This window comes from Eubalaena glacialis, chromosome X (assembly GCF_028564815.1).
Source record: "Eubalaena glacialis isolate mEubGla1 chromosome X, mEubGla1.1.hap2.+ XY, whole genome shotgun sequence".
NCBI lineage: Eukaryota > Metazoa > Chordata > Mammalia > Artiodactyla > Balaenidae > Eubalaena > Eubalaena glacialis.
The window spans coordinates 57,280,708-57,296,794 of record NC_083736.1 but is presented as its reverse complement, the minus strand read 5'-3'; positions in this window follow the sequence as shown (position 1 = coordinate 57,296,794).

Sequence of the window (16,087 nt, the reverse complement as noted above, 5' to 3'; positions counted from 1 at the left end):
AGTGGTTACTCTGTTTCTTCATTTTACTTATACTTCCATGACTCTATGATTTTAGGAGAAACAGTTATCTACTGTGGTCTTGAAGGGCTGTTTTCATGTGGGAGTGTCCCTGAGTAGCCTCTGTGATTCTAATATTTTTGTGTGAGGGCTGTTTTTAGTATGACTGTTTCAGGATGACTGCCAAACCTTTCCTCAGTGTGTTTTGGCTATTTTACCCTTGATGCGGGTGTGATTGTTGATGTGGTGACCAGAGTCTGAACTAGATGTTGAGCAGGGCCTCCTCTTTGCTCTGTGCTTGTTATAGCCCTGTTGGGGGCAGGGTCTGCTCCCTTGTTGTTGATTTGATGCCCCCAGATCTGCTTATGAGGTGCTGTGTGAGGTAGGGAGGATTGGAGCACTCCTGCTGGGAGATGAGCCACTGAGTTGCCTCTGCAGGAGCTGTCCACTGGGAAGTGTATTCTATGGTGTCACCCATTGTGACAGCTCACAAAGTACATTATTTTTGAATCTACCCTTGGCCCCACCTCAACCATGGGAATTCAGGCAATTGGCCTGGATGTCCCTCAGGTACTGTGTTCACAAAGCCACAGGTGCAGATTCCTTGGCACAGAACCACTGAGGTCAGGCACTGGGACTGCCGTAGTACACACCTGTACCTGCCTTGGGAGCTACTGAGTCAGCCCAGATCCTGTCCCCACCCCTGCATACACATGATCGCAAAGGTCACAGTTGCTATAGCCAGACCGCCCCAGCCATAGGAGCACCAGCAATCAGCTCGGATGCCCATCAGGCACTGACTTTACAAAGTTGCCCATGACACATAAATACACAGATTGCACGGCTGCTGGTACACTCAGATTTCAGCCCTGCTTCAGAAGTCATGTGACCCCTGAGGATGAGCTCAGATTTCAGCCCTGCTTCTGCATGTGGACAACCCACCTGTGTTTGTGCACTCCCAGAACTCATAGTGGTGGAGCTGCACTTGCTGTGAGCACTCTGAGAATGAGGCTTCTATGGTGGGCTTCACCTCTGCTTTCAAGCATGCATGTTAACAATGGAACTTCAATGGTGGACCCAGGCTCCTTCCTGTGCACACCCCTTGTTGTGGCATGGACCACACTCCAGACCCTTCAGGCTGTCTCTGTGCAGACAAACCCAGTCCTCTCCATGGTCTGTCCTCTGAAGCCCAAATTTCAGCACCCAGCCTCTGCACACACCAGCAGATGCATGTTTTGGCCTGGAAAGTGCAAGGAGGTGGCCAAGACCCTCTGTGCTGTTCTCTCTCTGTTCTGCCTGCTACAGTCCAGCTGCTACAGTCTCTTCCAAGCCTCTGAGGCTCCCTTTCTGTTCCAGCTGGTCTCCCCTCCAGTGAAGGGTCTTCCCAGGGTGAGGGAACATTTCCTTTCTCACAGATCCCACCCAGGGGTGCAGGTCCCATTCTGATTCCTTTTTTATTCTTTTGCCCCACCGAGTTATGTGGTGATCTTTCTTGAAATTTTGGTTTTATGAGATCTTCTGCCAGTATTCAGCGGGTATTCTGTGACAATTGTTCCACATGTAGATGTATTTTGAATGTATTTGTGGGAGGAGGTGAGCTCCACGTCCTTCTATTCTGCCATCTGGATCTGCCCGCCCCCCATCCTGGTGCTGTGCTGTCTCTTCCAGGCACCCAGTAGCCTCTGTGAACCACTTCCTGGGCGTAGATTCGACCCATACAGTGCTGGTGCCAGGCAGGACTCTTTGCCTTTCTTTGAGCTCTATCTGTGGGTGTCAATTGCAGCAAGCAGCAGTTCTGAAGAATTTTTAAAATTAATTCTTTGTTTTTTTGTTTGACCTATTGATTGTTCAGAAGTGTGTTATTTAATGTCCACACAACTGTGAATTTTCCAGCTTTCCTCCTGCCATTCATAACTAGTTTCATACCATTGTGGTGAGAAAAGATACTTGGTATGATTTAAACTTCTTAAATTTGCTGAGACTTTTAATTTTTTACCTGTTATATGATCTATCCTGGAGAATCTAGAGTGGGAGTCTGAAAAGAATGTCTATTCTGATGCTGTTGGATGAAATATTTATATACATCTGTTAGTTCTATTTGGCCTAAAGTATGTTTTAAGTCCAATGTATCCTTTTTAATTTTCTTTCCGGATGATATATCTATTGTTGAAAGTGTGGTTTTGACATCTATTATTATTATTATTGTACTTTTTTCTATTTCTGCTTTCATACTTGTATTTGCTTAATATATTTAAGTGCTCTGAAATTGGTGCATATATATTTATAATTGTTATCTGTCCTTGATGAATAGACTCCTTTATCATTGTATAAAAAAGATCGTCTTTGTCTCTCATTACCACTTTTGTCTCTTTTTTGTCCTATAAATATATCTACCACTGCTCATTTTTAGTTTCCACTTTCATTTGTGTCCTTAAAGCTGAAGTGAGTCTCTTGTATGCAGCATTTGGTTGGCTCTTTTAAATTAGCTATGGAGCCACTCTATGTCTTTTGATTGAAGAATTCAATCCATTTACATTCAGAGTAATTACTGACAGATAAGGACTTCGTATTCCCATTGAGATCATTATTTTTTGGCTGTTTTGTAATCCTGCTATTTCTTTCTTTCTCTCTTCCTTCCTTCCTTCCTTTATAAATTCATAATTTTTTCTAGTTGTATACTTTAATTCCTTTTTTTCATTTTTGTTTGAATCTAATATAATTATTTGTTTGTGGTTACCATGATGCTTACATAACATCTTATAGATATAACAGTCTATTTTATACTGATCACAACTCAAACACTATACTTTACTCCATTTTATGTTTTTGATATTACAATTTACCTCTTTTTTCTCAGGATTGTTGAAAAATAATTAACATATATCATTGTATAAGTTTAAAGCATACAGCATGATGGTTTGATTTACATATATTAAAAAATATTTACCACAAAAGGTTCAGCTAATATCCATCTTCTCATATAGATGCAATAAAAAGAAAAGGAAAAAAAGGAAAACAATTCTTGTGATAATAACTCAAAGGATTTACTCTCTTAACAACTTTCTCATATATCATACAGCAGTGTTAGCTATAGTCACCATGTTGTACGTTATATTTCTAGTATTTATTTAACTTATAATTGGAAGTTTGTACCTTTTGACCACCCTCCTCCAATTTCCCTTCTCTCTGCTCTGACTCTGGTAACAAGAGTCAGACTTTTTCTGTGAGTTTGTCTTTTTTGATTCCATCTGTAAGTGAGATAATACAGTATTTGGCTCTCGCTGTTTGACTTATTTCACTTAGCATAATGCTTTCAAGGTCTATCCATGTCGTTGTGAGTGATGGTAGGATTTCATGTTGTTTTTATGGCTGAATAATATTCCATTGAGTATATATATATATATATATATATATATATATATATATATATATATAATCTCACAACTTTTTTTTATCAATTTGTCAATCAGTGGACCCTTAGGTTGTTTCCATGTCTTGGCTATTGTAAATATTGCTGTTATAAACATGGGGGTGCAAATATCTTTTTGAATTAGTTTTTCCTCCCTTTGGATATATTCCAGAAGTAAAATTGCTTGATAATATGGTAGTTCTATTTTTAATTTTTTGAGGATTCTCTGTACTCTTTTCCATAGTGGTGGTACCAATGTACATTCCAAAAAGAGTACACAAGTGTTCCCTTTCTTCACATTCATACTAGCATTTGTTATCTCATCTTTTTGTTGGTGGCCATATGAACAGGTGTGAGGTGATATTTCATTGTTGTTGTTTTTTAACTTACTTAGTTTTAATGAAAAGAAAATTATTAAGATGGTTTACAGAATCTTTGGAAGGGCTGGAAAATCAGACACAGTGACCTCACGGGAAGGAAAAATATTGAACTCATATCCGTGATGGGCAAGGGCCCTGCAGTCCACACTGCAAGGCTGATCGAGGAACACAGTGCTATGAACCCTGTCATTCTCGTCATTATGCCACGCCTCACCATGCATGCCAGGGAAAGAGAATCCTGTACGATCTCCTTCCCTTCTTGCTCTCTTTCAAGCCCAGTCTTGTTACAAGGAGTCTGACTGGCCTAATGTAGGCTTTGTGCCTGATTCTGGGAAACTCAGCCCTTGTTTCTACCCTGGGATGCAAAATTCACAAAGAGGGAAACTCCATAAGTTTAAAGAGGATATTAAAGGCTGTTGGCCACAAAGTATGGCAAACCTACTACAATTCGAGAATGTATGATACTTGGCACATAATGAAAACACATTTACTATTTTTACCACATGGTATTATGAAAAGAAACAGAAACAAATTAAGTTACTCTTGATATACATACATATATCTTCTTGTTAGCACTTTCATATTTTAAAACACACATCAAGTGCAAAATATTTTATTTTTAATTATTTTTTATTAAAGTACAATTGATTTACAATATCATATTAATTTCAGGTATACAACATAGTCATTCAATATTTTTATAGATTATACTCTATTAAGTTACTACAAAATAATGGTTGTATTTCCTTGTGTTGTATCCTTGTTGCTTATTTATTTTATGCATAGTCGTTTTTGTTTCTTAATCTCATATAACAACCTCACCCCTCCCCACTTACCTCTCCTGTCTGGTAACCAAAAGTCTGTTATCTATATCTGTGAGTCTGTTTTTGTTTTGTTATAATACACCTGTTTATTTTATTTTTTAGATTCCAAATAAAAGTGATAACAAAGGATATTTGTCTTTCTCTGTCTAATTTATTCCAATAAAGGTTATACCCTCTAGGTTCATCCACATTCTTGCAAATAACAGAATTTCATTTTTTTTAAGGACTGAGTAATGTCCCATTGTATATATATAACATCTTCTTTATGCATTCATCTGTTGATAGACACTTAGTTTGCTTCCATAGCTTGGCTATTGTAAATGGTGCTGCTATAACATTGGGGTGCATGTATCTTTTCGAATGAGTGTTTTCATATTATTTCAATATATACCCAGGAGTGCGCTTGTTGGATCATATGGTAGTTCTGTTTTTAGTTTTTTGAGGACCCTTCATACAGGTTTCCACAGTGGCTGGACCAATTAACAGTCCCAACACCACATCCTCTTCAACACTTGATATTTATAGAAGTTTTGATGATAACCATTTCTAATAGGTGTGAGGTGATATCTCATTGTGGCTTGATTTGCATTTCTTTAATATTTAGTGATGTTGAGCACATTTTTATGTGCCTGTTATCCATCTATATGACTTCTTTTGAGAAATATCTATTCAGGTCTTTTTCCCATTTATAAATTGGTTTGTTTGTGGGTTTTTTTGGTATTGATTGTATGAGTTGTTTATATATTTTGGATATTAACCCCTTATCTGTCATATCACTTGAAAATATTTTCTTCCATTCAGAAGGCTGTCTTTTTATTTTGTCGATGGGTTTCATTGCTAAACAAAAGCTTTTAAGTTTGATTAGGTAATATTTGTTTATTTTTTCTTTAATTCTGTGGGCTTGGGAGATGGATCTAAGAAAATATTGCTATGATCTATGCCAGAGAATATTTTGCCTATGTTCTCTTCTAGTACCTTTACAATGTCATGTCTTATATTTAAGTCTTTAAAATATTTTGAGTTTATTTTGTGTATGGTGTGTGAGTGTGCTTTAATTGATTTACATGTGGCTGTCCAGCTTTCCCAACTCTTGCCTCCTTTGTCATAGATTAATTGACCATAGATGTGTGGGTTTATTTCTGGGCTCTGTCCTCTGTCCCATTGATCTATGTGTCTCTTTTTGTGCCAGTACCATGGTGTTCTGATTACCGTAGCTTTGTAGTATAGCCTGAACTCTGGAGGGGTTATGCCTTTAGCTTTGCTCTTTTTCCTCAGAATTGCTTTGGCAATTCTGGACCTTTTGAAGTTCCATGTAAATTTTAGGATTATTTGTTCGAGTTCTCTGAAAAACATCATGGGTATTTTGATAGGGTCTGAATTAAGTCTGTAGGTTGTGATGAGTAGTGTGGCCATTTAAAAAATATTAACTCTTCCAATCCAAGAGCATGGAATAGCTTTCTATTTCTTTGTATCATCTTCAATTTCCTTCATCAATGTGTTACAGTTTTCAGAATATAGGTCTTTCACCTCCTTGGTTTGTCACAAGTGGCCTTTATTATGTTGAAATATGTTTGCTGTATACTAACTTTGATCATAAATTGGTGTAGAATTTTGTCAAATGCTCTTTCTGTGTCTATTGAGATGATCATGTGGTTTTTAACCTTTCTTTTTTTTTTAATGTGGTGTACCACATTGATCAGTTTGCAAATATTGAACCTTCCTTTCATCCTTGGAATAAATCCCACTTGATCGCACTGTATGATGATTTTTATATATTGTTGGATTAGAATGGCTAATATTTTGTTGAGGATTTTTGCCTGTATATTCATCAAAGATATTGCCTGTAATTTTCTTTTTTTTGTAGTATTTTTGTCTGGTTTTTGTATCAGGGTAATTGTGGCCTTGTAGAATAAATTTGGAAGTGTTCTGTCCACCTGAATTTTTTGCAGTATTTTGAGAAGATTAGGAATTAGCTCCTCTTTATATGTTTGGTAGAACTCCCCCAAGAAGCTGTCCACACTTAGACTTATCCTTGCTAGGAATTTTATTTTTATTTTTTATGGATATATTTTAAATTATTAATGTTCAGGATAGAGTTAAAACAGGTTTTCCAGGGAATTCCCTGGTGGTCCAGTGGTTAGGACTCAGTGCTTTCACTGCCAAGGACCAGGGTTCAATCCCTGGTCTGGGAACTAAGGTCCCAGAAGCTGTGTAGCATGGCCAAAAACTAAAATAAAATAAAGAGCTTAAAAAACAAAACAAAACAGGTTTTCCAGTGAGATTTTTTTTTGAAGTATCATTGATTTACAATGTTGTGTTAGTTTCAGATGTAGAGCACATTGATTCATATATATATATATATTCATATATATATGCATATATATATGTTCTTTTCCATATTCTTTTCCCTTACACGTTATTACAAAATATTGAGTATAATCCCTTGTGCTATATAAATTGTAGTATGTATATGTTAATCCCAAACTCCTAGTTTATCCCTCTCTCTGCTTTCCCCTTTGGTTACCATAAGTTTGTTTTCTATGTCTGTGGGTCTATTTCTGTTTTGTAAATAAGTTCATTTGTATCTTTTTTAGATTCCACATATAAGCAATATCATATGATATTTATCTTTCTCTGTCTGGCTTACTTCACTTAGTAAGATAATCTCTAGGTCCATCCATGTTGCTGCACATGGCACTATTTCATTCTTTTTTATGGCTGAGTAATATTCCATTGTATATGTATCCCACATCTTTTATCCATTCATCTCTCGACAGACATTTAGGTTTTTTCCATGTCCTGGCTATTGTAAATAGTTCTGCAATGAACATTGGGGTGAATGTATCTTTCTGAATTATAGTTTTCTTCTGATATATGCCTATGAGTGGGATTGCAGGATCATATGGTAATTCTATTTTTAATTTTTTTAAGGAACATCCATACTGTTCTCCATAGTGGCTGTACCAATTTACATTCCCTCCAACAGTGTAGGAGGGTTCCTTTTTCTCTATACCCTCTCCAGCATTTATTATTTGTAGACTTTTTGATGATGGCCATTCTGACTGGAGAGGTGATACCTCATTGTAGTTTTGATCTCATGGCTGGGAGTTTTTAAATTATTATTATTACACTTTTAATTTCACCACTAGTGATCAGTACTTTCAGATTGTTTCCTCCTGATTCAGTATTAACAGTTTGTATGTTTCTAGAAATTTATTTATTTCTTCTAGTTGTCCAATTTGTTGACATTTAACTGTTCATAGTATTCTCTTATGAATTTTTGTATCTCCACAGTATCAGTTGTTATTTCTCCTCTTTTACTTCTAATTTTGTTTATTTGGGTCCTCTCTTTTCTTCTTGACAAGCCTGGCTAAAAGTTTATTAATATTGTTTATCTTTTCTAAAAACCACCTCTTGATTTCATTGATATTTTCTATCATTGTTTGGATGTCTATTTATGCTTTCCTTTTGGATCTTTATTTCCTTAATTCTGCTGACTTTGGGCTTTATTTGTTCTTTTTTCTAATTCATTTAAGTGGTAGGTTAGGTTGTTTATTTGAGATTTTTCTTCTTTCTTGAGGTAGGGCTGTATAGCTATAAACTTACCTCTCAGAACTTCTTTTGCTGCAATCCATAGATTCTGGAAAGTTGTGTTTCCATTTTCCTTTGTCTCAAGGTATATTCTTATTTTCTCTTTGATTTCTTAATTAATTGACCCTTTGGGGTTTTTTAGTAGCATGTTGTTTACTATCCATGTATTTGTGCTTTTCCCATTTTCCTTTCTGTAATTGATTTCTAGCTTCATACTCTTTTGTGCTGAAAAAATGTTTGATATTATTTCTATCCTCTTAAATTTGCTGAGACGTGTTTTGTGGCCAAGCATGTGATCTATCCTGGAAAACTTTGCATTTGCACTTGAAAAGAATGTTTATTCTCTTGTTTTGGGATGGAATGTCTTATAGATATTTATTAAATCCAACTACTTTTTTTGTGTCATTTAAGACCACTGTTGCCTTTTTGATTTTCTGTTTCGATGATCAGTAGGTTATGTTTAGTATTAATGAACTCTTTTAGTTTTTGCTTTTCTGAGAAGTTATCAGTCCTTTACTTCTAAAAGATAATTTTGAGGAGTACAGCACCCTTGGTTGCCAGGTTTTACTTTTCACCACATTGAATATATCATGCTGCTCCCATCTGGCCTGCAACGTTTCTGCAGAAATATCAGTTGATAGCCTTATGAGGATTCCTTGTATATAACTCTTTGTTTTTCTCTTGTTGCCTTTAAAATTCTCTCTTATCTTTACCCTTTGCCATTTTAATTGTGATATGTGTTGGTGTGAGTCTCTTTGGTTTCTTCTCATTTGGGACTGTCTTTTCTTCCTGTGCCTGGATATCTGTTTCCTCCATCAGTTTGGGGAAGTTTTTAGCCATAATTTTATCAAATACAGTTTTGACTCCTTTCTCTCTCTCTTCTCTTTCTGGGACCCCTATAGGGTGAATGTTAGTACACTTGATGTTCACCCAGAGATCTCTTAAACTGTTCTCACTTTTTTCCTGTTATGATCAGTGAAGTCCATTATTCTATCTTCCAGGTCACTTATGCATTCTTCTGTATCACTTAGTCTGCTCTTAATTACTTCTAGTAGGTTTTTTATTTCAGGTATTGAATTCTTCATTTCTTACTGGTTTCTTTTTGTATTTTCTAGCTCACCTTGGTAGGATTTAGGGCCAGAGATGGAGCAGCTAGTTCTAGCACCAGTGGCCATCACTGCCTATTGGGGCATGGTTGAATCCCAAGTTGCTGAAGTAGAAACCTTCTGGCTTGAGTCTGAGCTGTCTCTGTTCCCTTTAAGTTTATTCTCTCCTCTCTCCCAGCACCAGGACCTTTGCCCCAGAGGGAAGCAGAGCTGAGGCAAGAGGGCCTTCCATGACCTATTGGTTCATGACAGGGTGTGAGCTGCTGCAGGCCAGTTGCATTCAGAGGTCTAGCTTCCCCTGATGCACCGCTGGTGCAAGACCAGCAATGGCTACCCTCACCCTGCTCTGTTGCAGCCTCGGGTCCAACTCTCTTTTGTCCCTCACAGCAGACCAATTCCTTTCAGCTACTGCCCTGTTGTGGAGCAATGCCCCAGGACAGGCAGGGCCTGTGTGGGTTCTTGGCATGTACTGGTGCATGGGCTGTGGTAGAGCAGCTCTTGTCAAGGACCAGGGCTGCTTCTGATCTCCTGCCTGAGTAAACACCATCAACAGCTGTCCCGCCCTACACAGATGGTAAACTGGATCCAAGTTGCCCCTGTTCTGCATCCTACAGCCAAGGTGTCTCCCTGGTGATGGTAGCCCTTGGTCGAGTGTTGATCTGTGACCTGAAGTAAGTGGGGCAAGTGTGCTTGCTTGGCTCAGGCTGGGGTGTTCACTGGGGTGGTCGCAGGAAATCTGGCAACCACTGGAGCAGTCCTCAATTTGCCCTAACTGCCTTGCCTCAGGAGCAAAGCAGCATGTGCTCACTCTTCACGAGCTGATTCCAGGCTACCTACAGCCCTCCTGTTAGTCTCAGCAGCCCTCCAACCAACCAAGGGATCTTGTCTTCCGTGTGTCTGACTCCAGGACTTGGGGCACCCAATATGTGACTCAAGCTGCTCACCCCCCAAGGCTGATCTAAACCCATGTAATCTCCCTTTTCCTCTGAGTCCACTCCCAGTGTCACAAGTCGCAACCTAATCACTTCTTTTTAATTCCTACACAATTCTGTTTGAATCTCTCTTACAGCACTGGTTGTACATGAGTCTTTCTGCCAGACTCCAGTTAGTTGTCAGTGAGAATTGTTCCACATGTAGATGTATTTTTGAAATGTTTGTGAGGGAGGTGATGTCCATGTCCTCCTACTCCACCATCTTGATTGATCTCTTTTATATGAATTTTAAGAGTGCTATTTCTACTTCTATAAAAAGTACCATTGGGAACTTGATAAGGGTTACATTGAATCTGTGGATGACTTTTGGAATTGTTGACATTTAATAATATCAATTCTCCAATCCATTAACATGTGATACCTTTCCCTTTTTTTTTGTCTTCTTTGAATTTTTTAAATCAATGTCTTACATTTTTCATAGTACAGATTTTTGACCTCTTTGGTTAAATTTATTCATAAGCATTTTATTGTTTTTGATGTTATTGTAAATGGGATCAATTTATTTACTTCTTTTTTAGAAAATTCTTTGTTATTGTATAGAAACGATACTCATTTTTGTATGTTAATTTTATGCCCTGCAACATTACTGAACTCATTGATTAAATGTAACAGTGTTCTGTTTCAGTCTTTAGAATTTTCTGCATGTAAAATCATGTACTCTGAAAATAGAGATTATTTTAATTCCTTCTTTTTATTTATTTATTTTTTAACATCTTTATTGGAGTAAAATTGCTTTACAATGTTGTGTTAGTTTCTGCTGTATATCAAAGTGAATCAGCTATATGTATACAAGTATCCTCATATGCCCTCCATCTTGAGTTTTCCTGTCACCCTCCCTATCCCACCCCTCTACGTCGTCCAAAAGCATCAAGGTGATCTCCCTGTGTTTTGCGGCTGCTTCCCACTAGCCATCCAATTTACGTTTGGTAGTGTATATATGTCAATGCTACTCCCTCACTTTGTCCCAGCTTACCCTTCCCCCTCCCTATGCCCTCAAGTCCATATTCTACATCTACGTCTTTATTCCTGTCCTGCCCCTAGGTTTATCAGAACCTTTTTTTTTTAGATTCCATATATATGTGTTAGCATATGGTATTTGTTTTTCTCTTTCTGACTTACTTCACTCTGCATGACAGACTCTAGGTCCATCCACTTCACTGAAAAATAACTCAATTTCGTTTCTTTTTATGGCTGAGCAGTATTCCATTGTATATATCTGCCACATCTTCTTTATCCATTTATCTGTCAATGGACATTTAGGTTGCTTCCATGTCCTGGCTATTGTAAATAGTGCAGCAATAAACATTGTGATACATGTATCTTTTTGAATTATGGGTTTCTCAGGATATATGCCCAGTAGTGGGATTGCTGGGTCATATGGTAGTTCTATTTTTAGATTTTTAAGGAACCTCCATACTGTTCTCCATAGTGGCTGTATCAATTTACATTCCCACCAACAGTGTAAGAGGGTTCCCTTTACTCCACACCCTCTCCAGCATTTATTATTTCTAGATATTTTTTTGATTATGGCCATTCTGACTGGTGTGAAGTGATACCTCATTGTGGTTTGATTTGCAGTTCTCTAATGATTAGTGATGTTGATCATCTTTTCATGTGTTTGTTGGCAATCCGTATGTCTTCTTTGGAGAAATGTCTATTTAGGTCTTCCACCCATTTTTGGATTGTTTGGGTTGTTTGTTTTCTTTGATATTGAGCTGCATGAGCTGCTTGTATATTTAAGAGATTAATCCTTTGTCAGTTGCTTAGTTAGCAGGTATTTTCTCCCATTCTGAGGGTTGTCTTTTTGTCTTGTTTATGGTTTTCTTTGCTGGGCAAAACCTTTTAATTTTCATTAGGTCCCATTTCTTTATTTTTGTTTTTATTTCCATTATTCTAGGAGGTGGGTCAAAAAGGATCTTGCTGTGATTTATGTCATAGAGTGTTCTGCCTATGTTTTCCTCTAAGAGTTTTATAGTGCCTGACCTTACATTTAGGTCTTTAATCTGTTTTCAGTTTATTTTTGTGTATGGTGTTAGGAAGTCTTCTCATTTCATTGTTTTACATGTAGCTGTCCAGTTTTCCCAGCAGCACTTATTGAAGAATTTTCTCCTTTTTAATTTTGGTATCTTTTATTATTTTTTTCTTGCCTAATTGCCCTACCTAAGACTTATAGTATTCTGTTAAGTAGGAGTGGTAAGAGTGGGCATCTTTTTATTGTTCCTGATCTTAGAGGAAAAGCTTTCAACATTTTACCATTGGATATAATGTTAGCTGTTGGCTTGTCATAAACACCCTTTATTGTCTTGAGATGCTCCTTCTATGCCTAATTTGCTAAGAGTTTTTGTTATGAGTGGGTGTTGAATTTTGTCAAATGCTTTCTTCTGCATCTATTGAGATGATCATGCAATTTTCTCTTTCATTTTATTAACATGATGCATCACATTCATTTGCCTATGTTGAACTATCCTTGCATTCTAGGGATAAATCCTATTTGATCATAGTGTATGATTCTTTTACTGCACTGTTGAATTTGGTTTGCTAGTATTTTATTGAAAATTTTTACATTTATATTCATCAGGGATATTGACCAGTAGTTTTCTTTTCTATTAGTGTCCTTGTCTGGTTTTGGTAACAGAATAATGCTGACCTTGTAAAATGAGTTTGGGAGTTTTTTTTTTCCTCTTGAACTTTTTTTGGGAGGAGTTTGTGAAGGATTGAAGTTAATTCTTCTTTAAATGTTTGGTAAATTCACCAGTGAAACCATCTGGTTCTGGGATGATTTCGTTGGAAGATTTTAATTACTGGTTCAATCTCCTAACTAGTAATTGATCTATTCAGCTTTTCTATTTCCTCCTGATTCATTCTTGGTAAGTTGTATGTTTTTAAGAGTTTTTCCATTTCTTCTAGGTTGTCCAGTTTGTCTGCATATAGTTGTTGATAGTAGCTGTTTGTGAGCCTTTGAATTTCTGTGGTATTAGTTGTAATGTAGCCTTTGAATTTCTGTGTTATTAGTTGTAATGTATCCTTTTTCATTTATAATTATGTTGATTTGATTCATTTTCTATTTTTTCCTTGGTATTCTAGCTAAAGTCTGGTTAATTTTGTTTATCTTTTCAGAGAACCAAATCAGTTTTGTTAATCTTTTCTATTGTTTTCCTGTTCTCTGTTTCTTTCATTTCTGCTCTAATATTTATTTTCTTTCTTCTGCTAACTTTGCATTCAGTGTGTTCTTCTTTTTCCAGTTCCTTAAAGGATAGTGCTACATTGTTTATTTGGGAACTTTCTGGCTTCTTAGTGTAGGTGTTTATTGCTATGAACTTCCTTCTTAGAACTGCTTTTGCTGCATGCCACAAGTTCTGGTATGTTGTTTTTCTATTCTTATTTGTCCCCCCAAATTTAAATTCCCCCTTTAATTTCTTCTTTGATCCATTGGTTGTTCAGGAGAGTTTTCTTTAATTTCCATTTTCTGTGAATTTTTCAGTTTTCCTCTTGTTATTAATTTCTTGTTTCATGCCACTGTGGTTTGAGAAGACACTTGGAATGATTTCAATCTTCTTGCATTTTCTGAGACTTGTTCTGGGATCTAACATATAGTCTATTCTCGAAAATGTTCTTTGTGCTCTTGAGAAAAATGTGTATTCTGATGTTTTTGAATAGGTTGCTCTGTTAATGTGTTTTAGGTCTATTTGGTCTATAGCATTGTTCAAATCTACTTTTTACTTATTGATTCTCTGGATGATCTATCCATTGTTGATAGTGGGGTATTAAAATCTCCATTATTGTATAACTGTTTATTTCTTGTTTTTGTCTGTCAGTTTTTGCTTTATATATTTAGGTGCTTTAATATTGGGCACATAAATATGTACAATCATTTTTTCTGGATATATTGACCTCTTTATCATTATGTAATGACTTTATTTGTCTCTTTTTAATTTAAAGACTATTTTGTCTAATATAAGTATAGCTACCTTTGCTTTTTTTGGTTACTTTTTGCCTGAAATGTCTTTTCATTTCTGTACTCTCAGTCCATGTGTGTCTTTAAGGTGAAAATCAGTTTCTTATAAGCAGCATATTGTTGGATATTTTTTAATCCATTTAGCCATTCTTTGTGTTTAATTAAAAAATTTAATCTGTTTACATTTAAAGCAATTACTGACAGTTAAGGACTACTATTACCATGTTGTTAATTTTCTTCTGGTTGTGTTGTAGATCCTTTGTTCCTTGTTTCATATCCTGCTGCTTTTTTTTGGTGTGTTTTGATGTCATTTTGATATCAATGTGCTTTGACTTCTCTGTCATATTCTTTTGCATAATTACTACAGTATTTTCCCTTGTGGTTACCACGAGACTTACATAAAATATCTTACAATTGTAACGTCCTATTTTAAGCTGATAACAACTTAATTTCAATAAAATATGTATACTTTACACTTTTACTCCTCCACCTTCCCACATTTTATGTTATTGATGTTAAAATTTACATGTTTTTTAAATTGGATAACTAATAATGAATTATTGTTTTTATGGTTATTTTTACTACACTCATTTTTAAACTTTTAAACTAGAGTTGTAAGTGAATTAGGCACTGTTATTACCATATTGCAGAATCTAACTATGACTATATATTTACCTTTACCAGTGAGATTTACACTACCTTTTTATGATATTAATTAGTGTTCTTTACTTCCACTCAAATAACTCCCTTTAATATTTCATGTAAGGCAGGTCTGGTGGTAATGAACCCCTTCAGTGGGTCTGGGTACTATATTCTGTAGTTGATGGGGCTATGAATTGGCTTCCTTGTCCTTGCAGGGCATCAGGATGGGACCGAAGGCCTGCCTAGCTCATTGTTTGGGACCCTAATTCAGACCAGAGTGTGCAATGAATTTCCTGGTCAGGTGAGACCACTGTTTTTGCTCTGCAGATGTGGGAAGCCATGACCTAAACTCTCTGTTAAAGTGATTCTCCGTGAAGGGCTGTTGAATGGGTTATGCAGTTTCCTGTGTGCTCTGGTTAGGTTACCTGGTTAGAGAGGCTGAAGGCTTTAGTCAACAATAAGCAGGGCTAAAAATTAGATTCCCTGCCCAGGCTCAGTGGGAGAAGCAACTCTTAAAGCTGTTAAAGTTTTGTTTGTTTGTTTGTTTGTTTTGTTGTTGTTGTTTTATCATTGTTTTAACTCAAGCTGACCCACAACCCAAGTTTCATGACCAATCAGGGCCCTGGCTTTGTTCTGCAAACTACTGGCTCTGCCTGCTTGCCTCTAGGCTTGATTGTCACTGGGTTGCAGAGCTTCCAGGAGTCACCTCCAGCCCTTTTGTAAAGATTGGGTCAGAAAATACTCTTCACAGTGATGGGGCTATGGCTCTGCTCCCTTGCCTGGGCAGGAGTGGGAGGTACCACTCCACGCTACTCTCAATTTCTCAAACAGGCTCCACAGTTGGAAGGGGACAGGGGCTGCCCTCAGCCTTGGCTATGACTTAATCACCTTGACTGTGCCTAGCACAAGAATGTTCCACACCTGGTACTGGCTTTGCCCTGGGGGTGATCAGCTCTGCCTACCCAACTTTTAGGTTGAGTGCCCTTGGGCTGCACTGCTTCCTGGAGTTTTCATCATCTCTTATGGTCAGATGGGGTGGGAAGACACTCTCTGAAGCAGGTGGGGCTGTGATTCAGCTCCTTGCTTAGGTGTATGAAATTCAGGCCCTAGGTCTGCAAAACTCTTTGTTTGAGGATCTACATTAGGCCTGTCTGCCCAGTCCTTGGTTCCCTGGTCAGAGTGCTCCTCTGA